This window comes from Amblyomma americanum, chromosome 3, assembly GCF_052857255.1.
Source record: "Amblyomma americanum isolate KBUSLIRL-KWMA chromosome 3, ASM5285725v1, whole genome shotgun sequence".
NCBI lineage: Eukaryota > Metazoa > Arthropoda > Arachnida > Ixodida > Ixodidae > Amblyomma > Amblyomma americanum.
This window is the reverse complement of record NC_135499.1, coordinates 180,458,050-180,480,790: the sequence shown is the minus strand read 5'-3', so window position 1 is coordinate 180,480,790 and position 22,741 is coordinate 180,458,050. Positions and strand designations below refer to the sequence as shown.

The 22,741-nt window shown below is 45.7% G+C and overlaps 1 pseudogene across 1 annotated transcript in view; it reads right to left on the bottom strand.

Annotated features, from left to right (window-relative positions):
* Positions 1 to 22,741, bottom strand: part of LOC144125555 (5-hydroxytryptamine receptor pseudogene) — a 287,026-nt pseudogene that overhangs the window by 10,361 nt on the left and 253,924 nt on the right. Inside the window, exon 4 of the transcript XR_013313389.1 lies at positions 10,192 to 10,551. The product of XR_013313389.1 is annotated as a 5-hydroxytryptamine receptor pseudogene (transcript). The remainder of the gene's footprint in view (positions 1 to 10,191; positions 10,552 to 22,741) is intronic.

Genomic DNA, 22,741 nt, shown 5'->3' with positions numbered 1-22,741 from the left:
TGTCTTCGTTAGAAACCGCTTTGCTTCCTGCCGTTCCCAGAAACGCCTCCAAAATTTTTCTTGATTTCTAGTTTTACATACAATGCTTTCGTCGACACTTTAAAGCATAAAGAATATTTAATTCTTTATACTAGGACATAGTTTCGGTAACGTCTATAAACCTTGAACAAAAATTACCACAGCCGATAGGTTGTAAGCAAAATTCGCAACAAGACGAGGAAAGAAGGAAGCCGGAAACAAAATGCAGCTACTTCCGCACAGCGAATGCAAAACCATGCCGGAATCGGTAACAAATGCGAGAGCGAAAGGATATTCTTGAGGGCCCAACTTCAATTTTTCCCTTGTCTTGCAGCAAACGGAATAAAGAATGCCAGCTCGCTCCTGTTAGACAACCGTTTGGAGAGAAAAAAATTCGTCGTCATAAATTTGGTTGTCAGCCACTTTAAGCCGAAGGAGGTCGTTGCAGAAAGAGATAGGGTGCTTTTGGCATTCTTGAGCAGACTGAAGTGACGCTCCTTGTGTGTGGCCACCTAGAAACGCATTTTTCTTTTAGGAATCAAAAACGAGATAAAGCGTATTTGTGCACGAAATTTCAGTTTAAGAAGTTTGGGTCGTTAACTATCCACTGTCTCAACTATTCTGTAGCTTCGCGCAGAGTGCAGAAGCTCCTCCTACCGGCCGTTGTGTTGTGATGACAATAAAGTATCGTTGGGTTTTGCAAAACACTAAGCAAAAAACTAAGCAAAGCGCAAAAGTTATTGTTAGTTTTCTTGCGTCTGAGGAAGCACAGGTAGCTGTAGCATGCAGCTACGTCAGGTTGCTTTGCTACAACGTCTTTTAAGTTATATGTTCCATGTGAGGAGCATAGGATGACCAGTGGTTAGACATCAGGCAGTTGTGCTGTAATCCACTTTACTTAAGTTATTACCAAGAAAAACTAAAGAATAGCAATTTAAAAAATATAGAGCGACAAAAAGACGAGACCCACTAGTGCTTTTATCTCTGTTTCATTATCCTTCACCAATCACTACACGCTTCTTTGTTTCCATTCATTTCAGTATGTGTATGCCCTTCCACAGGGCAGACACAGCGGTCGAAATATCTGTTTTGTAGACTGCTGCGAAGAGTTCCCGAGATATCAGGGTACTGCTGCTTATACATGTAAAGGTTCCGGAAATTTTCAGTGCTAGAAAAAAATGAGGCAGAAGAAGCAATTTTTTTTCGGAAAATTTAAAACGCTGGGAAGATACTCAAGACTGGAATATGCAGATTTTTTTTTTTTTTTATTCGAGAAGTGTGCCATGAGGCATAAGTTGAAAAAGGAAAGGGGGGAAGGAATGCACGGGATTGAAAGTTAAAAGAAGGAGTGAAGAACCGTTGCGCTGAGGTATTCGCAGAGGTTGTTAATGAAACGGTTGTCCATTGTCCACTTCACGAAGTCACTTTCGCGGTTCCACCGCAGGCCAACCTCCCTGAGGAGCCGTTTTCTGATAGCAGCTGTCGCTGGGCACGTCCACAACAAGTGCCGCACATCACATATGTCCGGTGCAGCACCACAGTGAGGGCACCTGTCAGGTAGTGGCAGATCTTTGGAACGCCACCGATGACGGACAGATGGTGTCAGAGCCGCCCCTGCCCGAATCCGGCGCACGGATACCTCCTCCTGCCGAGTAAGACTACGGGGGAGAGGGTGCGAACACGGAGGAATTAGAGCGCGTGTTCGCTGGCGCAGAACTTCGGAATCGGAAACGTGGGACAGGAACGGATCTGGGGGAAGAGGGGAAGGTGGCGGATCGTCTAATGTATGAAGATGAGTCATAGCATCCGCTTGAATGTTATGTGGATCCTGGGCATGGCCGCGAATCCAGTGTATGCGCACAGGACATGGATACTTTGCGCAGAGCACATGAATAGATTGTGAAATCTGGAACGTTCGTCGAACAGCCTTCAGCTGTTTAAGGGCGGCGCGGGAGTCGGTGTAAATGTGAACTGTATTGAATGTTGGAACGAGCGGAAGGGAAGCAATGGCATTGTAAATGGCTTGAAGTTCCAATGCCAGGGGAGTGCACGTATCCGCAGTATACGTCGCGCGAGAGTTGAGATGCGGATGAGATGGACTATACACAGCAGTAACTCCCCTCTCTGCAGAATGAGATGCATCCGTGTATAATATGCACCCTTCAGGCAGGTACGCTGCTGATACCGACGGGGAAACAGTGGGGCGATTGTCAGTGAGCTGGCAATAGGACCACGGTGGAAGTGTCTTTAAACGATGAAGTTTGAGAGACTGTTTTCGAGCTCTATTTGCCACCCGTTGGTCGATGATCTCACTGAGTGTATTAAGTTGGGCGAACTCCTGTAGCACAGGTATGGGTGTTAAACGAGGCAGATATGTTATGACGCGCATAGCCTCACGATTGATAGCTTCAAGGGAGTCCCACTGTCTGCGGGTGAGACGTTGAAATTGAGCCTGATATACTATCCGTGGCTGAAGGATAGAGCGCACAAGCTGGCGGGCCGTATGAGCACGTGCGCCACCAGAGCGCATAGCTATGCGACGAATCAGACCTAGAGTAGCGTGAGCCGATTTACGGGTGGCTGTCAGCCACGGGGTGCCAGTCCCAGATGTATGGAGGAGAAGACCAAGAATACGAACAGTTTCTACCTGAGGAATCAGAGAATTATGTACCGTAAAATTTAAAGGGGGAGCTTTCCGTAAGGCGGCTTTATTTCCAATTCGAATGAAACATGATTTAGTAGGAGAGAGTGTTAGACCCAAAGGTGGGAGGCGAGATGTCAATATATCCAGCGCGTGTTGAAGGACCGACTGATGAATAGACGCATCTGGATGACAGCACCACAAGGTGATATCATCGGCATATGCAAGCACGCGGATAGAAGGGATGGTCTCTAGGGCTCGAACCAGAGGAATTAAAGCCACATTAAATAATGTGGGGGCGAGAACGGAGCCCTGCGGCACTCCTCTATTGGAAGTGAAATTACCAAAGGGCTTTCCGTGGACACGCACGCTGAAGGTTCGATTTGCTAAAAAGGCGTGAATGGAGAGGAGGAACCGGTGAGGGAGACCAAGAGTTTGAAGGGAGGCAAGAATGGCAGAGTGAAGGATGTTATCATATGCCTTTGTTATGTCTGTAGCGATTACGGTTCGTACAAGGTGACTCTGTGGAGAGTGGTCAAGCACGTCAGCAGCCAAAGTAGCAAGGCCGTCCTCCGTTCCAATATGTGGGCGGAAACCAATTTGGGAATCTGGGTAACAATCATGGGATTCCAGCCACCATGATAAGCGTGCGGCTAGAATGTTTTCATAAAGCTTGCAGATGGTAGGGGTAAGGGAAATTGGACGAAGGGCCGAGAGAGATACTGGAGGCTGACCTGACTTGGGGATTGGAACCACAATAGAATGCTTCCAGTCTCCCGGCATGATGCCAGAAAGCCACACTTCGTTAAAAGTATCAAGTAGGGTTTCCAAAGCCCTCCCTTCCAAGTTACGGAATAAGGAGTTAGGTATTCCGTCGTGCCCGGGAGTAGTAGTAGTTTTTAAACGGTCAATGGAGGCCAGCAGCTCTGCCATGGTGAGGTCAGAAGTAATCCCATCGGGGGGCTCTGTTACCGATAAGTCAGGTGGAGACTTATCGAGAAGGCGAGAACTTTGATATCGAAAATTCTATTTCACGGATTCTTGCCCATGTAAAATGATCCACTATTACTGCTGCTCTTTCGTGTAGTATTGATGGTGGATACTTTTGTAAGCGCTTACAGCCAAGGCGAGGCAAAGAAGGTGCGTGCGTGACAATACTGAAAGCTGCAAAAGTACCCCCATTAGGTAACCTGTCAAGTTTTAGAAGCACTCTAGAAGCCAATCTAGTAAAGTTGTGAGATCCAGGACCATGCTTTCGAAATTTGAATGAGCCAAGAAAAAGAAAGAAGCTTATAGAAAAGCCGATCAGTGTATCTTTTAGAAACATCTGTTGAGTAGATTGAACGAGCGTTCAGAAGGTGCTTCATGAGACACTGACACAAACATTATAATCCTGTGGCACATCTTTGTTCCTAAGAACCAAAACTGGCTAAAAGCCTATACGAGCTTCGAAAGCTCGCATTCACGTTGCCCTAAATTGCACTTGTTCAGCGGGCTGTACGATTGGCTGTTGAATATCACAGGGTGGTAGACGAACAATGGAAAGAAATTGAAAAAATATATACAAATATCTCACGTGATGTCCGCAGGCGTCGGAATGCAGAAGATTATTCTGTCTGGGGCCTACCGAGGTGGCTCAGTGGTTACAATGCTCGGCTGCTAACCCGAAAGGCGCGGGTTCGGTACCAGCCGCAATGGTCGCATATCGATGGAGGCGAAATGCTAGAGGCCCCGTGTACTGTGCGATGTCAGAGGGTGGCGAAAGAATTCCAGGCGGTTCAAATTATCGGGAGCCACCCCCACGATAGCATCATTCATAGACCTAGTCGTTTTGCGACGTTGAGCCTTATAAAACCAATATTCTGATGGACTCACACATTGTGTATCGGTTATTACCACACTTGGCAATTAGCTGCTCAGATTTTTTTCAGAAATAAAAAGGTAATTCTTTTTTATCACGAAAACGTTTTAGGCATTTACAATATGAAACCGCATTTTCATATAGAAAATATTGCAACATTTCTCTTTAGGCCTCCCTTAATAGCTTGCGAATTATTTGAAAACTAGAACATGATACTGAACAAAGCGCACTTTTTCCGATTTCTTTTTTCGACTCAGCTCTCCATAACAGTTTTAATGTTCAGTGGCATCGCTGTTTAATATCTCATTTGCGAGCATTATAGACCCTGTCAGTTTCCATCCACCGGCAAAAAAATTGATGGTTTAGGGGTTTTCGAAAAGAGGGAATGGCGCAGTGACTACACCATTTCCTTTCCTCAAAAACCACTTAACCACAAAAGGACGAAAAAACTGTTTTCCAAAATTCTCGTCCCCCCCCCCCTCCTCCCCCAGCCGTCTAATCGCTAGTGTGGCCCCACAACTTGCGCCAAATGAAGATAACATTCTAGAGAGGGTGATGAGGTCTCCCATGGAGCGTCTATTAGAAAGGTGCATACATTAGCCCAAAGTCACCGATTTGTGGAATCGCTATATGTCTCCTCCGTAGATTTTGTGCTTTTTACATGCGCCGAACGTATCTGAAATACTACGACAAAAAAAATGCAGCTCATTATTTAGCCATCCCAACCATTTTGTAGAGGTTTTCAGTGATGAAAGCGCGAGAATCATAACGTTCATGCCACGTACTAAGCAACAGAAGCTCTGTTACCATCTCTTATGTATGTGATATACGCAGTTTTCCCGTGCCCAACATGTATATAACTCCACACGGCGTGATTCGAAGCATTTAGGGCTCCGTTTCCTCGGGGCGGAATGCCCATAGCAACTGCGCTGAGCGCTGTAGCCTTAGCAGAGCTTTTGAAGCGCTGTTATGCGCCGCCAAGCTTACGCTTTAGTAGCTTATTCGTGAGAGATAGTTCGCCCAGATTTCAATTCAGCCTTAACCTCTATGCTCGCACACCTCTTAGTTAAGTAACAACACCGAGCCCGGGACTGTTCCTACTGGCATGCTTTATTTATTTGGTTTTAGCAGTATCCGCTTGTACTTGCAATCTGTCGAAAAGTGCCACCACCTCGATACGCTGTGCTTTCATGCAAAAACAAAAGTTTACGATCAAAGTCACTTTAACACGCATTTACCGCGCCCATTAACCAAAGAAATTATGTGCAGTGGAAGCAAAAGGAAAGAAACCGCATTCTAGTGCGATGCTTTCCAACGAACATACCAACGCAAGAGGTTTAGCGCGCAAATGCATGCATTTACGGGCCTTCCGGCTCGTCCGGGAGGTTCTGTTTAACAAAACACGCAGACGGTGCTAATCAACAGCTAGCCATACCTGCTCTAACGGTAACCGGAAAGGAAGAAGCGAGAGGAAACAGTGCGGCAGGCAACCTTTACTATGCACATAAGACATATGCAGGCCGTGCCTGCTGCCTACACAGTACACACTCGACTGGTGATTACTCCGAAGCCGAAACACATGGCACTCTCTTAGAGCTAATTATATACGCGCACCCGCCCGGCCGATGTGAGAAAAGAAATGAGAACGGTTACCTCATATCCGTGTTTTCCGCGCCTATTCTCGAACTGCCATCTTGCGGCCATTCCGAACAAAGCTGCATTACAAATGATCGCACGTTGTTGCGCCAGAGTTTTCTTTTTTTTTGTTTCCCCGCATTGCGACTATCTTGCCTTGTGGATCACCACGGAGCGCCAAAATGAACAAGCGAGAGCGGTTCTCTTGTGGGCGCGCGAAACAATACGAGGCGCTCGGCCTTTTGTTGTGCCCGGCCTCTGCGTCTGAGAGTGAGGGGGAAACTGTTGAGAGGGAATGAGTAGAAGAGGAAAAGAGAGGCTTAAAAAACGCCCCTTCTCCTCCTCGCTCTACTCCAGAACCGCAGCGACAAAGAGATGAAAGAAAAAGAAGCGGCTCGAAAGTAGAACTAATCAAAGAAAGAGTCCGCTCAGTGTGGCGCCCTTCGTCTCAGGCCTCGTGCGGGGAAGTAGCCGCCGGGAGGAGTTCCTGCGCCAAGGGTGCCAACGCGCGCGACGCTTTCTCAGCGAACCGCTTTCACGCCGCTCTCGCCGCCTGCACAGCCCCGAAGGGCCCTCAACGTGATCCGCACAAAGCGCACTGGCACGCTTCCGGCGTTCGGAGCGGCGACGAGGAAAGGAGATCTCTCCCTATCTCGACGCATTCTTTTGCGCAATGCTCGGGTCGGGTAGGCTGGAAGTGATCTGGCAGTATTTCCTTGTCGCCCAAGGCAGTCTTCCGCTTTCCTTTTGTAGCCTTTGACCTTTGCCTTGCATTGAAAACGCTTTTTCTATTTCGGGCATCCCCCACGTACCGGGTCAGATTTATACTCCATAGTTCTTTATCCTTGTCCTGCCTCTAGTAATGGAGCAGAATTCGATAGTAGTGTACTAAGTGCTCGAAGTGAAACTAAGCCTGGACAAAATGTTGGGGAGTTAAGCTTGTAAGCTCTTCCTGCCGTACCTTCGAGCTCGATCTAAAAGCTGAGACGGAAAAAACGAATACAAAAGAGAACAGGACCGTAGTTAAGGAGATAGAAATAAATTCCGTGTTCTTTCTTATACGTTTCGGCTGGAGTTGTGATGTTATATTTCGGTGCTTTCCCTGCACGCCAACATATCCTCATTAGAAACTCAGTCACCGATTTTCTTTAGTTTTCAGGCCTCTCTTTAAAGTTCGAAGCGAAATATGCCCCCTGTTGGGACTTGGTCAGCGAAATCGGCGCCTCCGGCGTGGTGTCGGGCCCGAGTCAACAGAGATGCCAAGTTGCGGGAAGACGAAGAGCTTTATACAAAATGTTACATATTGCGGGTTGTCGACAAGAGAGAGCTGATACATAGTGGTGCACTGTATAAGTAGCTTAAAAGAACGTCTTGCTGGGCAAGTTGGTAACTACACATCATTGGCCACAGGCGCGAAAAACAGACACAAGGCGCTCGGTCCCGTCTTTCTGCCTTGTGTTGTGTCCGTTTATCGCGCCTGTGGCCAAAGTAGAGTAAAAGTTCCCCAGCTCCCCACACATTGTCCCTATGTTTTAATCTCACATTACGTAACCGTGGCTGAGGGTCAAGAAGACCGCCCACGGGGTCGAAGGGCAGCTTGACGCGGGTTTGTTTATGAGCCGCGCAAGCGGCGCGGCTCGTCGGAGGTTGAATCCGAGCTTTAGGGAACGGACCGTGGAGTCGGTCGCGTTCTTTCCGCAGCTGGGAAGAGTCACGTCTCGGCCGTGGCGAGAACAAAACGCAGCAGAGCAGCCCGTGTGAATGGTATAAGCAAAGTTCTTGTGCGGCACTGCTCAGTTTCTCTTCCCGGTCGAGATCGCACAGAAGCCATTGAGCAACGAAACGTAGGCTGGAATGGATTCGCTGTGCAAAAGCTGTCTACTGCAGCCTTGTGCGAAACAGTTAAGGCCGTAAGTCACGTTGAAATCTCTGTCCGGATGCAACAACGCCGAGAAAAAACGCAATATTAATTGTTTTTTTTTTTTGGGGGGGGGGGGGGAAGGAAATGGCGCAGTATCTGTCTCATATATCGTTGGACACCTGAACCACGCCGTAAGGGAAAGGATAAAGGAGGGAGTGAAAGAAAGGAAGAATAGGTGCCGTAGTGGAGGGCTCCGGAATAATTTCGACCACCTGGGGATCTTTAACGTGCACTGACATCGCACAGCACACGGGCGCCTAGAAGCAAAGGCATGCAAAAATCAAAACTTGCTTAGTTTCTTCCGTTTTTGCCTGTTTGCAGTCGAATGTTCTGGCACAAGTCATGTACGAAGACACTTTTTTTTTGCTCTCATATGCATTACGCAAAGAGGAACTGAAAGTTATTTCTTTACGACGGTAAAATCCAAGCCGCATAACAATATCTAGTGCTGGAATGTTCGGTGCTATTTTGCGGAGCTGTGTCACCTTTAAGCTGATATTTTCAATTGTTTTACAAGGTTCCAAACAACATAACAAAGGGGGTGCTAAAATCCGCTGCACTGATCAAAACATCTCGGTAGAGATCGCTGTAAACAATAAAGGCTTCTCTTCAGAACTTTCTAGTTCACTTTGACAAAGCTTTCCTCACGCTGTAGCTTTCCTCAAGCGGTCTTCTCTCAAATATTTTTCAGTGTTAGTACTACAAGATATTTCTCCAATAGCATATGAAAGAGACCTTGGTCAAACACGAAAGTTAGAGGCAAAAGATGACAGACGCTGAGATGAGTTCCTAAGGTGAACTGCACAAGCAGAATGCGGTTTTAGAAAGTTGCTTTTTCATTAGATACTTTTCGTTTGGATGCTGTTTCATCTGACGTTATGTTTTTCTTTTTTGTCATCCCGTGGACTAAAAGTTGCTGCTATTAATTTCGCTTTACTTTGGCTGGCTTTTGCGGATTGCAGTAGATTTAATGCTTTATATCTGCCGCATTTACACTTTGTTTCATGATGGCTCTATTTATCGCCCACTAATGTTTTTTTGTTATGCTTTTACGTCTTTTGCAGTACCCACATTTCGCCTTGACGAATTGACGATGTCGATCAGTCGATGATGTACTGTCGGTTTCAGAGCAGCTTTTCCGCCTTCGCCGATTCAGGTATTCCTTTTTGCATCCCGTGTGGGGTTTTCGCATGGTCATCGCGCTCGACTCTCTGCCGTTCCTGGACACTTCAATCGGTGGTCACGCAGAGACACACGCCGGTAATTTAACCTTACAGTACTTGTTATGCTTAAGCAGTGAAACGGTCCCGTAGTTTTAAGCTTAACATGATGTACCAGTTGCGCACATCACAAGTCAAGCTTCATGTGGTTACCATACGTGTGCTTAGGTTCGGGCGGGCTTTCTTTTTACACCCAAAAAGAACTTCAGACGTGCTTCATTTCTGGAGTTGAACTCAACTTTTATTCGTGCCACCCCGTTGGCTAAGTAGTTATGGTGCTGGGCGGCTCACCTGAAAGATGCGGGTTCGATTCCGACCGCGATGGTAGAATTTCAATGAAAGCGAAATGCTAGAGACTCGTGTACTGTACGACAAGAGTGCACGTTAAAGAAGCCCAGGTGTTGGAAATTATCCGGAGCCCTCTACTACGGTGTCCCGATATCTATAAAGTGTCTACAGCCCAGCGATGTTGTTACAGCTCTCTAAATTCTCCCGTGGTTCAGAAATTTCCGCAGATACTCCTATTACCTAATACTTCACAGAACCCAAACACTGATCTTCTGAATTTTCTCTTCGGGGTAGGCACGAACACAGTGCACTTTTCAAAGGCAAGCACGTCCTAACGCAGGGCAGCTCTTAGCTTGCGTATCTTTGTTTTTTCGTGAAGCCAGACGAAGCGCCTGTTACAACGCTGTTATTGCTTTCTTTTTTTTTTGCGCCCAAGTTGCAACTTTAGAACTCGTCCACCGTCAATCCTGAGCTATGTTCGCTAAGCGCTCAAGCGAAGCTGCTAACGAAGATAAAAATTTTTTGCCATTCAAGTAGGAACGCATCAACGCACGATCTACACGTCGAGCCAGCTCCTCTTCTCAAGACTACACACGTTGTTGCCTACCGTCGCGTCACGTCGAAGAGATGTCGTCACTTGCAGCGTTGCCGCTTCTTTCCGCGATCCCGGCTGACATTGATGGAGGAGGTCCCGGCTCCCCTCCGCCACGGTAGAGCTTATGAGGCGTGCGCCTGTTTCGCGGGCGACAACCACTTGACGGCGTTATCCGCGGCTTTGGAGCCGTGACTCGAACACAGCCCCTCGTGCTTCCGCTTTCACAGGCGCCGTCGCCACCGCCACAAGTGCCCACGGTGACTCCTTTTATCCCCGCTCTTTGCTGTGCAGCTTTCTGTGAAGCCGAGGGATAGTCGACCACAGCGGGCTCTTACGCCTGGCGTCGAAGTTTTCGCCTTTCACCCGTGCAGCCTGCACGAGAAAGAAAAGAGTGAAGTGCAGTTGTTTTTCAAGGCCTTTTGGATAACTTGCGATCCCGATCAGTCATCTTTGTCGGGGGCTATACAAAGGTGATGCGCGCCGCAGTGCGAATTATCTCTTTTATTGGAAACTATATAGTCGGCTGTGGCGTTTCTGCAAGTCTTGTTTTTTTTCTGTGCAACAATGACCAGAGGGAGGAATAGAAACACTGCGCTGTTTTTGAGGTCCCCTTTCTGCTTTTCTAGGAGCGTCTGCGATAACTTCAGCCACCAAGTCGTCGCCGATAAAAACAGAAGTCTTAGCGGCGCTGCGCTCATCATGTGATTGTCTGCCCAGAAATAATTACTTCGTATACCTGCTCACGAGTTCCTTTACAATGATTCGTGAGATTTCGGCGCGCGCTAACTATTCGATTGTTTTCTTAAAAAGGAGGCCTGTGGCCATTCATGTGCACGGGATGGCAAGTGCCAAACACGCTTCCCGACAGGCATTTGCTTAAGCTCGACACAAAAATTTTTGCTGAGATTTGCAAGCCACTCGTAGAAACTTGAAAATTTAGCCCGAAGAATATTTAATGAGCTCAAGAACCACGTACACAATTTTCAAAAACTTGCATGAAATACTTGTTTGGTATAAATTTCAATCATTAGGAAGTAACTCAACTTGAGGATTATGCTGACCTATTCCCTGCAGCTATTTCGGCTTTAAGCGGGTGGTTAATTATGGAGGTGTACTGGAAGGCTCTACACGCGACTGCAGCTCCTTCAGTTTTACCCGCTAGCCGCAAGGCCATGCATGTAATAGGCTTATCTCAGTTATCTCTATCCCCATGTACTGGGGCGTAGCAATATAGAAGCAACTTTTTTGTGCAGCGTGGGTTCATGCGATGCCACAGACTTTCGATATTGAGACTTTTTTTTTCTCATGGCGATGAAAACTTCTTTTTGAAGTTTAAAAGTTTGTGACCCTGAACTTCTTGAAAGGCATTTTTAGATCATAATTATACTCATGAACACTGGCTCTACTAAGCACCGTGGAGTAACTACGCGTCCACATGCTGCGCTAGCCACACTTTGCAAATAAGTAGGACATTTTATAGAAAAAACTCGACGAAAGCGGAAGCAGGACATCTGTCTCTTGAATTCACTGGTGATAGACTTAACACGCAAAAGAATGTATTTTTCATCCAGAAGTTAGGTTTACTGTGCTTCACTTTGCACTAAATCGTTATTCTTTTTTGAAACCTAATAATTAAATTTTCTGTACCTCTTCACCGACCCAACCTTTTCCTTCGATCCCATATTGACAATGTAATTAACTTGACGCATAGTGAAGTTTTTTTTTGGTTCTCGCTGTGTTGCATCGGGCAAACTAAATAGAGGTCTTAACAAATAAACGTCCATATCGTTTTGTTATCCCAGATATGACATAATAGTGCACGTTTTGTCAATACACCTTTTGGTTGTTAATCAACGCATTTGGGTAAAATTATCTGAGAGGGTGGCGTTTATCGCTATTCAACTGTAATTTGGCGCATTACAGAAATCCTGATGATTATGGCATTTTGAGCTCGGTATTGTTTGGTACCCGTATGTGTCTATGTCTTTGCAAGTAACCCGTTAGTGGAGATGCTCGAGAAATGTTTGCGGGAAAGCAGATAGCCAGATGTCCTTCTTTTCTAATTGCTTGTTCACTCTTTTTGTAGAAGAAAAAGTCTCCCCAAGTGGATTTATTGCGTACGATAAAGCTGTTGGTGCTTCTAGTTCGTCGACAGGTAACTTTTTAATGCGTGACAAAATTTCGAGGTTTAAAACGAAGTCGTTTTTCTAAATGGGTATGTTCTTGGGCCATTACAACCTGATTGCATGGCACAAGTTGTTCCCATCGCACTATAGCTTCGCCACGGCGCCACCAACTCAGCGAACCGGATTTATACGCACCAATAACTGCATCCTCCAGGCTTCGGGCCGAGTTAACCATTGCCCTAATAGGATTTGGTTCCGCTGTCGATGCTTAGCATAAGGGGAGTAGTTCCAAGATGCGTAAAGAAGCATGATGTAAAAGTTTGTCGTTTAAACCAGCAAGCTTGAGTTCTGGCTGGAAAAGAGGGTCTAGCGATGGAGCATCGTGCATTGCTGCATCAAGTATAGTTGCTGTATCGCAAATTTGTATCATATTTTCCGCCTTTAGTTGTACCTCTTATCTTGCTAAACTAAACTTTCGCAGTGATTTCGATGACAAGCAATAAAGTTATTTTCTCTCTAGGTATGCTATGCTACCCAAGCTTAACAGTAAAAGGTGGGCTACGACTAGCACCCAGCCTACTATCGCAATCAGCCCAACTTTGGAGTACTCTGTAGAGCAACCATGTTAGAGGTCCTGTGTCTGACCGCTATGATTCGTAGCCATAACATTTTGAAAACTGAGAAATGTGTTGAGTGGCAACGTTAGCATGTTTGATTAGCATACGTTGATAGACAGGCTGTACAATCGCTTGAGAAAGCTTACCTAAAGGACAACACCGTGACTTCTTAGGAATTCATATATTGTAATGAAACTTTTACTGTTGGTTTTCCTTAATTTTTCCTCTATGTTTGGCAGCTTTGAGGCAATATTTTTTTTGGAAGAATTAATTTTAAAGTTTGCCGCTTCCGTGGCCTCAATTTCCCTAATCTCTGCAGGGAATTCTGCCTTCGCAACGCCACAAACATTAATCGCGTGTTATTGCCCGCTCCACTCGTGAAGAACAAATTTTAAGGGTAGTGCTAGGTCTTCCATAGGCAGCGAGATATGAAAAGAAAAATGACAGGTGTAACATTAAGAGACCGGAAGCGGGCAGAGTGGGTGCGGAAACAAAGGCGGGTTAATGGCATCCTAGTCGAAATCGAGAGGAATAAATGGGCTTGGACAGGGCATGTAATGCATGTAAGGCAAGATAACCGCTAGTCATTAAGGGTAACGGAGTGGATTCTAAGCGAAGGCAAGCGTTGCAGGAGGCTGCAGAAAGTTATGCGGGCGGATGAAATTAAGCAGTTTCGCAGGGGTACGGTGGCTGCAGCTGGCGAAGGATAGGGTTAATTGGAGAGACATGGGAGAGGCCTTTGCCTTGCGGTGGGTGTAGTCAGACTGATGATGGTGATGATGATGATGATGATGATGATGATGATGATGATGATTCTAGGTCTTCTTACCTGTTTTACGAACAGAGTCATCGTTTACAGTATTTATTTCAGGTATTCAATGCGCGTATCAGTTCTTGCACAATAAAGTCTGCGCCGTAATTGCCGCGTCGCGCGGAGCATCGTCCCTGACCACGAACCGAGTTGGTTTTAGGCTTGCTGTTTTGCGGTTTTAAAATAGTTCTACTGCGTGTTTCTAAAAACCGTTTTTTGTGCCCAAGACAAGGAACTTTAAGAAATGTGATACGATATTTAACTCAAACTTTTGGAAAAATCTGTGCAGTTGCCCTTCGAAAGGGCTACCGAAAAGGTTTTCTAATGCGACCAGCTCAAAGAGATCAGGTAAATCATGCGAATTCTTTTCGTGCTACCCTTCCAAATGCTGACATAATTGGAAAGGTGCTTCTTTCTTTCTTTTTTCTTTAAATCCGGGGAAGTCGAGAAAACCACTTCAAAGAGCTTGTCTTTCAGGCCACATCTGTCGCAATCGTGACGTCAAAGTTGCTTGGCGTAAAAAATTAAACCTCTGTCGAAGCGAAATTGGAAACTGCCGTCATGCATCATGGGAAGATGCTAGGGTTGGTGCGACGAATAAGAGAAGCAAGAGCATTTCGATGTCATATCACCCGCAAAGCGTACTTAGAGTCTGCCGTTGAGTCTTACGAAGCCGTTCTCGCCAGCGAGCCTAGAAAGCACTTCAGACACGTGAGCCGCAATGAATGTTAGATGTGTTAAGGAGCGGCGGCAGCTTCGACAGCAGGTTGCAGCGGCTGACAGGAAGACGGCCAGTGCGAACAGCGTGTGTCGCGCGATGCTTCGCCGAAAGTGTCCCGCAAGTTATCAAATATTTCTTTACCGAGAAACCGCCATGGAGACTGTGGGCCGTGGCTAGTATACACAGAAGCCCTTGTTGAGCCGCAGCGGTAGCAAGTATGCCTGCGAATTCCTGTGGCGAGCACAGCTAAGTTCATTCTGTGTTTTTTTTTAGTAACCGAGTATTCGGTTTTGTGAGATATATTGGGCACTGGTTTCACATGCACCAGCATACTGTTATGGAGTGACATAAGAGCGCTGAAAAGCAGTAAAATGTTTAAATCATAACCCGTAACCTTTCTTCTCTGTTTTGTCTTTTTTTATCACTTGGCGTGCAAATGACGTTTCCGTCCTCTACTTTCGCATTATTTTCTTGACGGTGCTCAACCTCCCTTTATTCTCTCTGTTCTGGTTCCTCTTTGCTCTTTCTTATTCCTTTTTTTTTTCGAAGCAGCTTTTTTTCATAGATTCGCCCACGTTTGAAGGATTGATCTTAATTGACTTCCTGGTCTACAATGTTTTCGGTAACTGCCTGTAAAATAGCCATGTTCTTCAGTTTAATTTATTATTGTACAACTGTCTTACATCCTTCCTTCCCATTCCCGGCTCTCTTCACCTCTTGGGATTTCCCGCACTATTCATAGTCCTTTGTTTCTGACAGATCAGAATTTGTGGGCTGCAGAACATTCTAAATTAGAGCGTTTTCCTAGTAAACCCAAAATCAGTTACGGCAGATTCTATTGCTTCACAAAGTACCCCTTTCAGTGCTTTTTACAAAAAATCGCGCACCTAGCTTGTACAAATTTTTGCCTCAGTAAGTCGCCAAATTTAGCCATTGCGAACACACTGGCATCGCGAAACCAGTCGTCGATTCAAAGTTTAAAGAGAAATAAGGTTCCTGGACGGAAGCATCACAATACATCCATTTCCCACCACGTATAGCAACAATTCTAATTCACATTGTCAAGTATTACCGACGGTGGTATCTAAAAGTATCTAATCAGCGCTTTTATTTTTGAAGCCAATTTCTGCATCCTAGGCGTCGCATAGCTTCCCGTAATCCATATGAATGGAGGAGAAGAATCTTTACAAAGAAAAAGAAATATATTAATTGTGCTGTAGAAAAGGTTGACGCATTAAGACACTAAAAGGAAATGACACCATTATCGAAGAGCTCACAGCTTATGCCGAGGAGCGAGCTTGAAAAAATTCGCCTTGAAGAAAGTAGAAATAGCTACAAAAGAAAGCAGAGAGAGAAGCCCGACCAGATGTCCCCACTTTTCCCCGCATTCCTCCTTTCTCCTTAATAGTATGAAAAGTTGTGCTAGCTAGTTTGAATGCCTGTCGAGAGGGAAAGGGCAGGAAGGATTCAAGAATCGAGACTACGTACAATGCGCTTTATTTAATGAACACTTTATTTATTATTTACTTCTGATACTTTCAATCCGATTAAGATTTTTCCAGAATGGGATTTAAATAGAAAGACATTTAAGCAAAACCGATGCGTATACGGTGATCAAATCAAGCTGGCATTAGCCCAAACCTAAATTAATCATAACCAGCACTAGCACGAGTAAAACTGATCACAAGGATTAGTTTTCTTAACAGGAAGCGCCTGGGACAGCATGCTCACAAGTGATTGTTTTTTTGGACGTGGTATCAGGTTTTCGAATTACCTGAGTCAACATATAGGGATTGTTCTTCAGCATATCTGCACCCTCACTGCGCGGTGCAGTCGTCTATCTACCGAACCTAACAGCTTCTTTCATTTTTACCCAAAGTAATCAGTCCCAACCAAGTAATCCACATAACATTGGATATCAGAGCCAAGGTGTTTTTAATACATAAGCAAATTAGAGAAAAGGAGAACACGATAGCCACATTTGGACAAGAAATTATGGCCGACAACTAAGCATGGTCGAGAGCAAACGGAAACTTAATGAAAAAATTTGAGCAACAGTAGAACAAATTAGGGAATAAAATTCTTCCACTACTTTGATTGCTTCAGAAGGGTCATAAACCGCAAAAAAGGCATTCAACAGCTTCATTGCATGTTGCATCATGTGTATGCGCCATCGCTTTACAGGCAACAACAACAACGAAGAGCTAGCGCTGGGCCCGCAGCCATTAAACCATATTTCATCGGTCATCATGTCCTCCTGTTCCTTGGCTTGCCACCTCGTAATGTTTGGTGTGAGGTGCGTGGTACACATCGTCATCCTGGTCGCTGGAGCATCACCGCCTTCTGCTCGCCTTCGTCGTTGGCCGAGGGGACCTGGACTCCGCCGCCCGGCTCAACCCCATCTCGAGCTGACCAGAACCGACCAGCCGCTTTCCCCCGCCCCGTCCCCATCCCCGACCACATGACACGACTACCAGGACTAGACGCGCTATAACCCGACGAAGACAAGCATCAAGACGGCACCTCCGCCCAAGCTGTCCGGCGAGTCCGTAAACCTTGACCTTCGGCTCTTGGCGACCGACCGCTGGACCTGAATCTCCGGGGGCAACCGTTCATCAGACAAGCTCCTTCATCTTGGTGGAAAGACTTTCATCTTCATATATCTTGAGGGCGCGTTTGGCTCAGGTATGTCGCTGACCTCCCAGAACGGAGGGTCGGCAGCCTGGTTTGCCAGCTTGCCCACCCAAAGCTTGCCGCTGGACCTTTTTAGGAAAAATGGAATTGACGTCATCCCCGTGGCTCTCGTGCCAATCGGTGAAGGAATGATCAAGATGAAAACCTCTAAAGTTCTTCAGCAGAAGTTAAGAACGCTAAGGTCTCTAACTGCCCACTACCTCCAGATCTCTGAGGTGCGACCGTTCGGCCGTAGAGGCATTCTTTTCAAGTCCTCTTACATTGCTTGCTTCACAGACCTGCTCCAGTGCAAAATTTTTCAGTCATTAGCGGTGAAAGAATTCATCCCTGAACAGCTCGGATGCTCCAAAGGTATTGCTCGTGGAGTGGACCCACCATCTTCTCCACAGGAAATACTGGAGGAGTTTTAGGGAACAAGTGTGGGGGTTCTTTTTGTCTACCGGTGCAATAGAGAATTAAATGTTGTGCGTGTAGCGACAGAATCAGTTATAACTACTTTTGCTGGCTCCTCCTATCCTTCTGAGCTCATAGTCTGGCCAATAGTGCATCGTGTGGATCCTCTGCAACCCAGTCCACTTCAATGCACCAACTGTTGGTGGTTCATGAAGTCACAGTGGTAAAGCGTGTAAATCGCCGACCCGCTGCCGTGTTTGTGAAGAAGGGCATTCGAATGACAGCTGCTCTTCTGATCAGCCCCAGTGTTGCCTCTGCAAGTGTAAGCACTCATCTGATGATGCCAACTGTTCGAAGCGAGCTGATGAACAAAGCCTGCTAGACATAATTCAAGCGAAGCGTTGCTCGAGAGCAGATGCTTATGCACGTCTGGATCGGAAGAATAATACATATGCCAGCCGTGCGCGAAGCTCTGTGGCAGATATAGAGTCAAGTTTGACTACTTCGATAGTGTCCTGAGTTGAACAGGCTCTTTCTGTGGTGGTCGTGCGAATGCTGTGCAACTTCACCGAGTCTTTATCTCATCTTGTTGCAGGCCAATCTCTGCCTTCTCAATCATCTGTTTCGGCGGCGACGCCTGCATCGCTCCCAAATTGTGCTGCTAGTAAGAGTGACTCCATGTCGCCTCCTGACACATCCCAAGTCCCGCCTGCCAACAGCGCTCCTGGCAGCGTCTCTCACGTAGATATCTGTAACACGGATGTTGAAATGCTCTGTACTTCCCAGAAGCGCTGAGCTTCTTCCTCACCCTCCAAGTCAGCTGTTCCGCAAATCAAAGCAAAGAAAGGACCCCCCAAAGTAATCCCCCAGACTGATGTGCTGAAGGAGGCTATTGCTGCCTCTTTCATCAGTTAATAATCATGGTGCGTCTAAAAGTTCTGCAATAGAATTGTCGTTCCGTACTTTCTTCTCTCACGGATTTTGAACTACTTCTTCATAAATATAATCCAGATATTGAGATTTTGCAAGAAACGTGGCTCTCTCCAATTAAAATATTTTCAATGGAAAAATTCCGTGTTTTCAGGGTAGATCGCATTAATGACAGGGGTGGTGGGTTAATAACTATGATCTCTACAAAAATATGTCACCGGGCATCAATCTCGCTGAAAGTTATGCTCCCTGCCTGTGAGTTGTTGGCGGTTGAAATCTCCCTTGCACGGTGCGACAAAGTAACTATTGCTAACGTGTACTTTCCTGTAGGTGTTCACAGGACAGACTGTTTGGATACCTTAATTACTGAGCGGAGCAAACAGCACAGTGATCGCTGGGGATTTTAATTCTAACCACAGTGTCTGGGGTAGTCGCTCTGACTCCTGCAGCCAGCTTCTCTGGTCATGGACGTCTGTGAATGCAGTGCGCTGCTGAAATTCCGGAGCAGTAACCTTTATACGTGGAGTTTCTCGTTCAATCATAGATTTAACATTAGCATATCGTGGGGTTGGAGTATCTGCATGGTCAACAGTAGACTCAGGTACATCTAGTGACCACTTTCCAATAACATTTACTATTATATCCTCTCCTGTCAGAAAAGGTGGCGCAACAATGAAATTTGTAAACCACATTGCGTATAAAAAATTGATATCGGCCTCGCTTCCATCCATATTTAGCTCAGGTCGAGCAGAAAGAGCTCAGCGGGCAATTTCCTTTCTGCAAGATGCTGCTGCGAGCTCTGTATCCTCTGTGTGCGCTACTGCCCCTGCCAGACAGCCGTCTACTTGGTGGACGGAGGAGTGTGAGAAAGCTTATCGTCGTAGAAAAGCAGCATGGAAAAGCCTTTTCTATAATCAGAGCCCAGCTAATTGGATAAATTATAAGTTCTACTCTGCATCTTTCAAAAGAACTACTAAAAAGCAAAGGTGGATTATAATCAAAATTTAAACACGTATCTCTCTAAACACCAGAATAAGAAGGCTGTACATAGATTCATGGCGCGGAATAACAACTCTCCGGCCTCCAATCGCATAAAGTCAATAATATTGTCTCCGCAGGAAGCTAAGCAACACCTTTAACGTATCGCTCAGGGGCTGGCTTTACGTTTCCAAGTGCAGAAAAGGAACCTTTGCACACTCTCACCCCCAGGTCGAACTATCCTGAAGTGGACGTGTCGGAGCTCCTCCCAATTGTTTCCTTGATGCAGTCTACTGCCCCGGGATCTGATGGGGTTACTGTGTGCATGTTAAATATTTTAGCGCAAGACTTTCCAACTCACCTTCTGGATATTGTAACTGCGTCATTAGAAAACTCTTGGATTCCTTACAGTTGGAAAATTGCGAAAATAATTTTGTATTTTAAAAATGCAGAGAATGGATTTCATTTAGACAATATTCGGCACATTGCTTTAACCTCAAATTTATTAGAGCTAATAGAAAGAGTAGTACACAGTCGCCTCACAGAGCATGTTCATCACGTTAATGGCCTCAGCTCCGCACAGATTGGCTTTCGTCGCGGTTATTCCATATGGTCCGCGCATGTGGATCTCGAGAGCCGAATACGACTCTCAATGCGCAAGAGAGAAGTAGCGGCCTTGGTGACACTTGATGTTGCTAAGGCCTATGACAGCGTTGATCACACGGTCTTTATTAACAACCTTGCCCACCTACATCCACAACACTGTATCTATACTTGGATTTGTGAATATTTAAAGAAAAATTTTTCTTCTGTACAGACAGATAGTTCTATTCTAATACCTACGTTCAATCAAGAGATGTGCCGCAAGTATCTGTTTTGGCTCCACTGCTTTTCATCGTATTGGTTCGAGACATAACCATTCATCCAAACATTAAAGTTTATGTACACGCAGATAATATAGCTTTTTTCGCATCAGCAAAGGATATTCATGCACTCTACGAGTGTGTTGCAGGCATACCTGAATGCTATTGAAGTCTGGTTGAACCAAATTAATTTATCACTTAATATCAGCAAATGTGGCGCGCTGGTATTTCCGCCCGACACTTCTTTGTACATCTCGCTAGTCTACCGCTCCACTCCAATTCCGCAGGTGGAGTCGGTTAAATACCTAGACTTTACTTATGATCAAAGTTTGGACTGACGAGACTATATTAAGAGTAGTGTTATTAAAGGGAAACGTGCTCTGGGGCCGGTTGACACGAGTTGGCAATAAAAAGTTTGGCATTCGTCGTGACACGTTATTGTTGCTCTATAATCCTTATATGAGACCGATTCTGGAATTTGGTTGCGTCTTGTTCTCTGGTAGCGCGAACTACAAGCTGCAGCCATTATCTTTACTGGAAAGGCGTGCCCTACGGCTATGCCTCGGGCTCCCAAAATCAGCTTCAAACAGTGTCCTTTATATGGAAGCCCATATCCCCGATCTCTTTTCCTGCTTCCAACTTCTAACAGTGCGTACTTTCCTCATGTCCTTAGACCCGGCAACCGGCGTTAGTAGTCCCATTTTTCTATCCCAAGCACACCTGTTTCTCACTAATCATTGGTCACGCTATCAGCTTTCGCAAGTTAGGTTCACGCAGAATCTGTTAGCCCCGCTTCAGGTTGATCTGATCTCCTTGCAACAAGTTGCAGATACGCAGACCGACTCCGTCTTCTATTACGACCATATTTTACCGTCCCATGCGAAACATATGCCCGCAAATATCCCAAATGGTCTCCTTTCTGAACACCTACAGAATTTCCCTCTTCATACTGTTATTTCCACTGATGCCTCCAGCAGATCTGAGAAGGCGGCGATTGGGATATATTCACAGGAGCCGGCTTGGAGCTATTCCGCTCGTAACCCAGATTATACTCCTATATTCTTCGCGGTGTTTCTTTTCATTGGTTTGGCCCTTCTCATACTTCCTAGGCATGTAGGACTGGTTCTTATTCTTGCAGACTGCCTTTCAGTTCTAGTCTCTCCAAAATTCTGGAAAATCTTTATTGAATCGTTCGCTTAGGTTTTTTGTTCCGCGCACAGTGCGTGAGATCCGCATTGTCTGGGTACCTGGACATTCGGGCGTCTATATCAACGAGGTAGTTGATTTATTGGAAAGGTCAGCTCTCATCGCTCCTGTAATCTATCCCGTCCCTCACCTCATTTTGTTAGAAACATCACGATTCTAGCATTTTCAACATATTTCAGGCAACTTGGGTTATCCATTGCTCAATAAAGTAGATTTTCACCACTTAAAGTACCCATGGAATATCCGGTGGTGTAAATCAAGGCTTTGTGAGGTGTCATTGGCGCTTCTGCGATGCAGAATCTCGCACTTAAATTTGTACTTATGCAGATGAGGGTTTGCTGCGACAAATCTTTGTGTATCATGTGGGCAAGTTGAAACAATAGATCATTTTCTCCTCTCTTGCCGGCTGTTCGCAGTTCAGAGAAAACAATATTTTGATGTCCCTCTATCGAGGTTAGCACTCCCCCTGTCTCTTCCAGTTCTTCTTTCATACGGTGCGAGCGCAAAGGGATTCCCGTTAAGCAGTGCTTGCGGCTACCTTCATAATTACATAAGTGCACCTGATCGATTACCTTGTTAGCTGCATACAAAATTTTGTCGCATATCCAAAAATGCTCGATTCTAGTCCTGGTAATTCATATTTCTTTAATTCATTTGCCTCTTCCAATTTTTATCTTTATTCAGTTTTCGCAGCCTATTTTTCCCCGCGCATTATCTGGGATTATCTACTGAACCTTGGCCAAGCCTCCTGCGTGGGTATGTGCCATGCTTACTAAGGAGAAGAGCGGGACTCAGCGTGCGCGCTAGGCCTGCAGCCATTGTATCATATTTCATCTATCATGTAGTTCTGTTCCTTGGATTGCGACCTCGTAACAATATATAAGAGACCAAATCACAGCGTGGACTTGCGCGAGCAAGTAGAAAATATTGAAAAATGCATTTGGTTGGATGCCGAACTAAATGATGTGAGCATAGATAAACATTGCCACAAAAAAAAAGTGAAGAAATGAATGTAGACTGCGGGTAAACTTTAGACGGCACACTTGAAGAATCTAGGCAGCAAACAATGGCCTCATAAATGCTTACCTACGCAACCCTCTTAAACAACAGTGACACAAATTGTTACTCGCGCTGTCCTGATGCCCCAACTTGTCCCCAACCAGCACTTCTGGCTCGCGTTGAAGTTTTCACTAGCGTTCATGCTTTCTTAAAGAGAGCAGCAC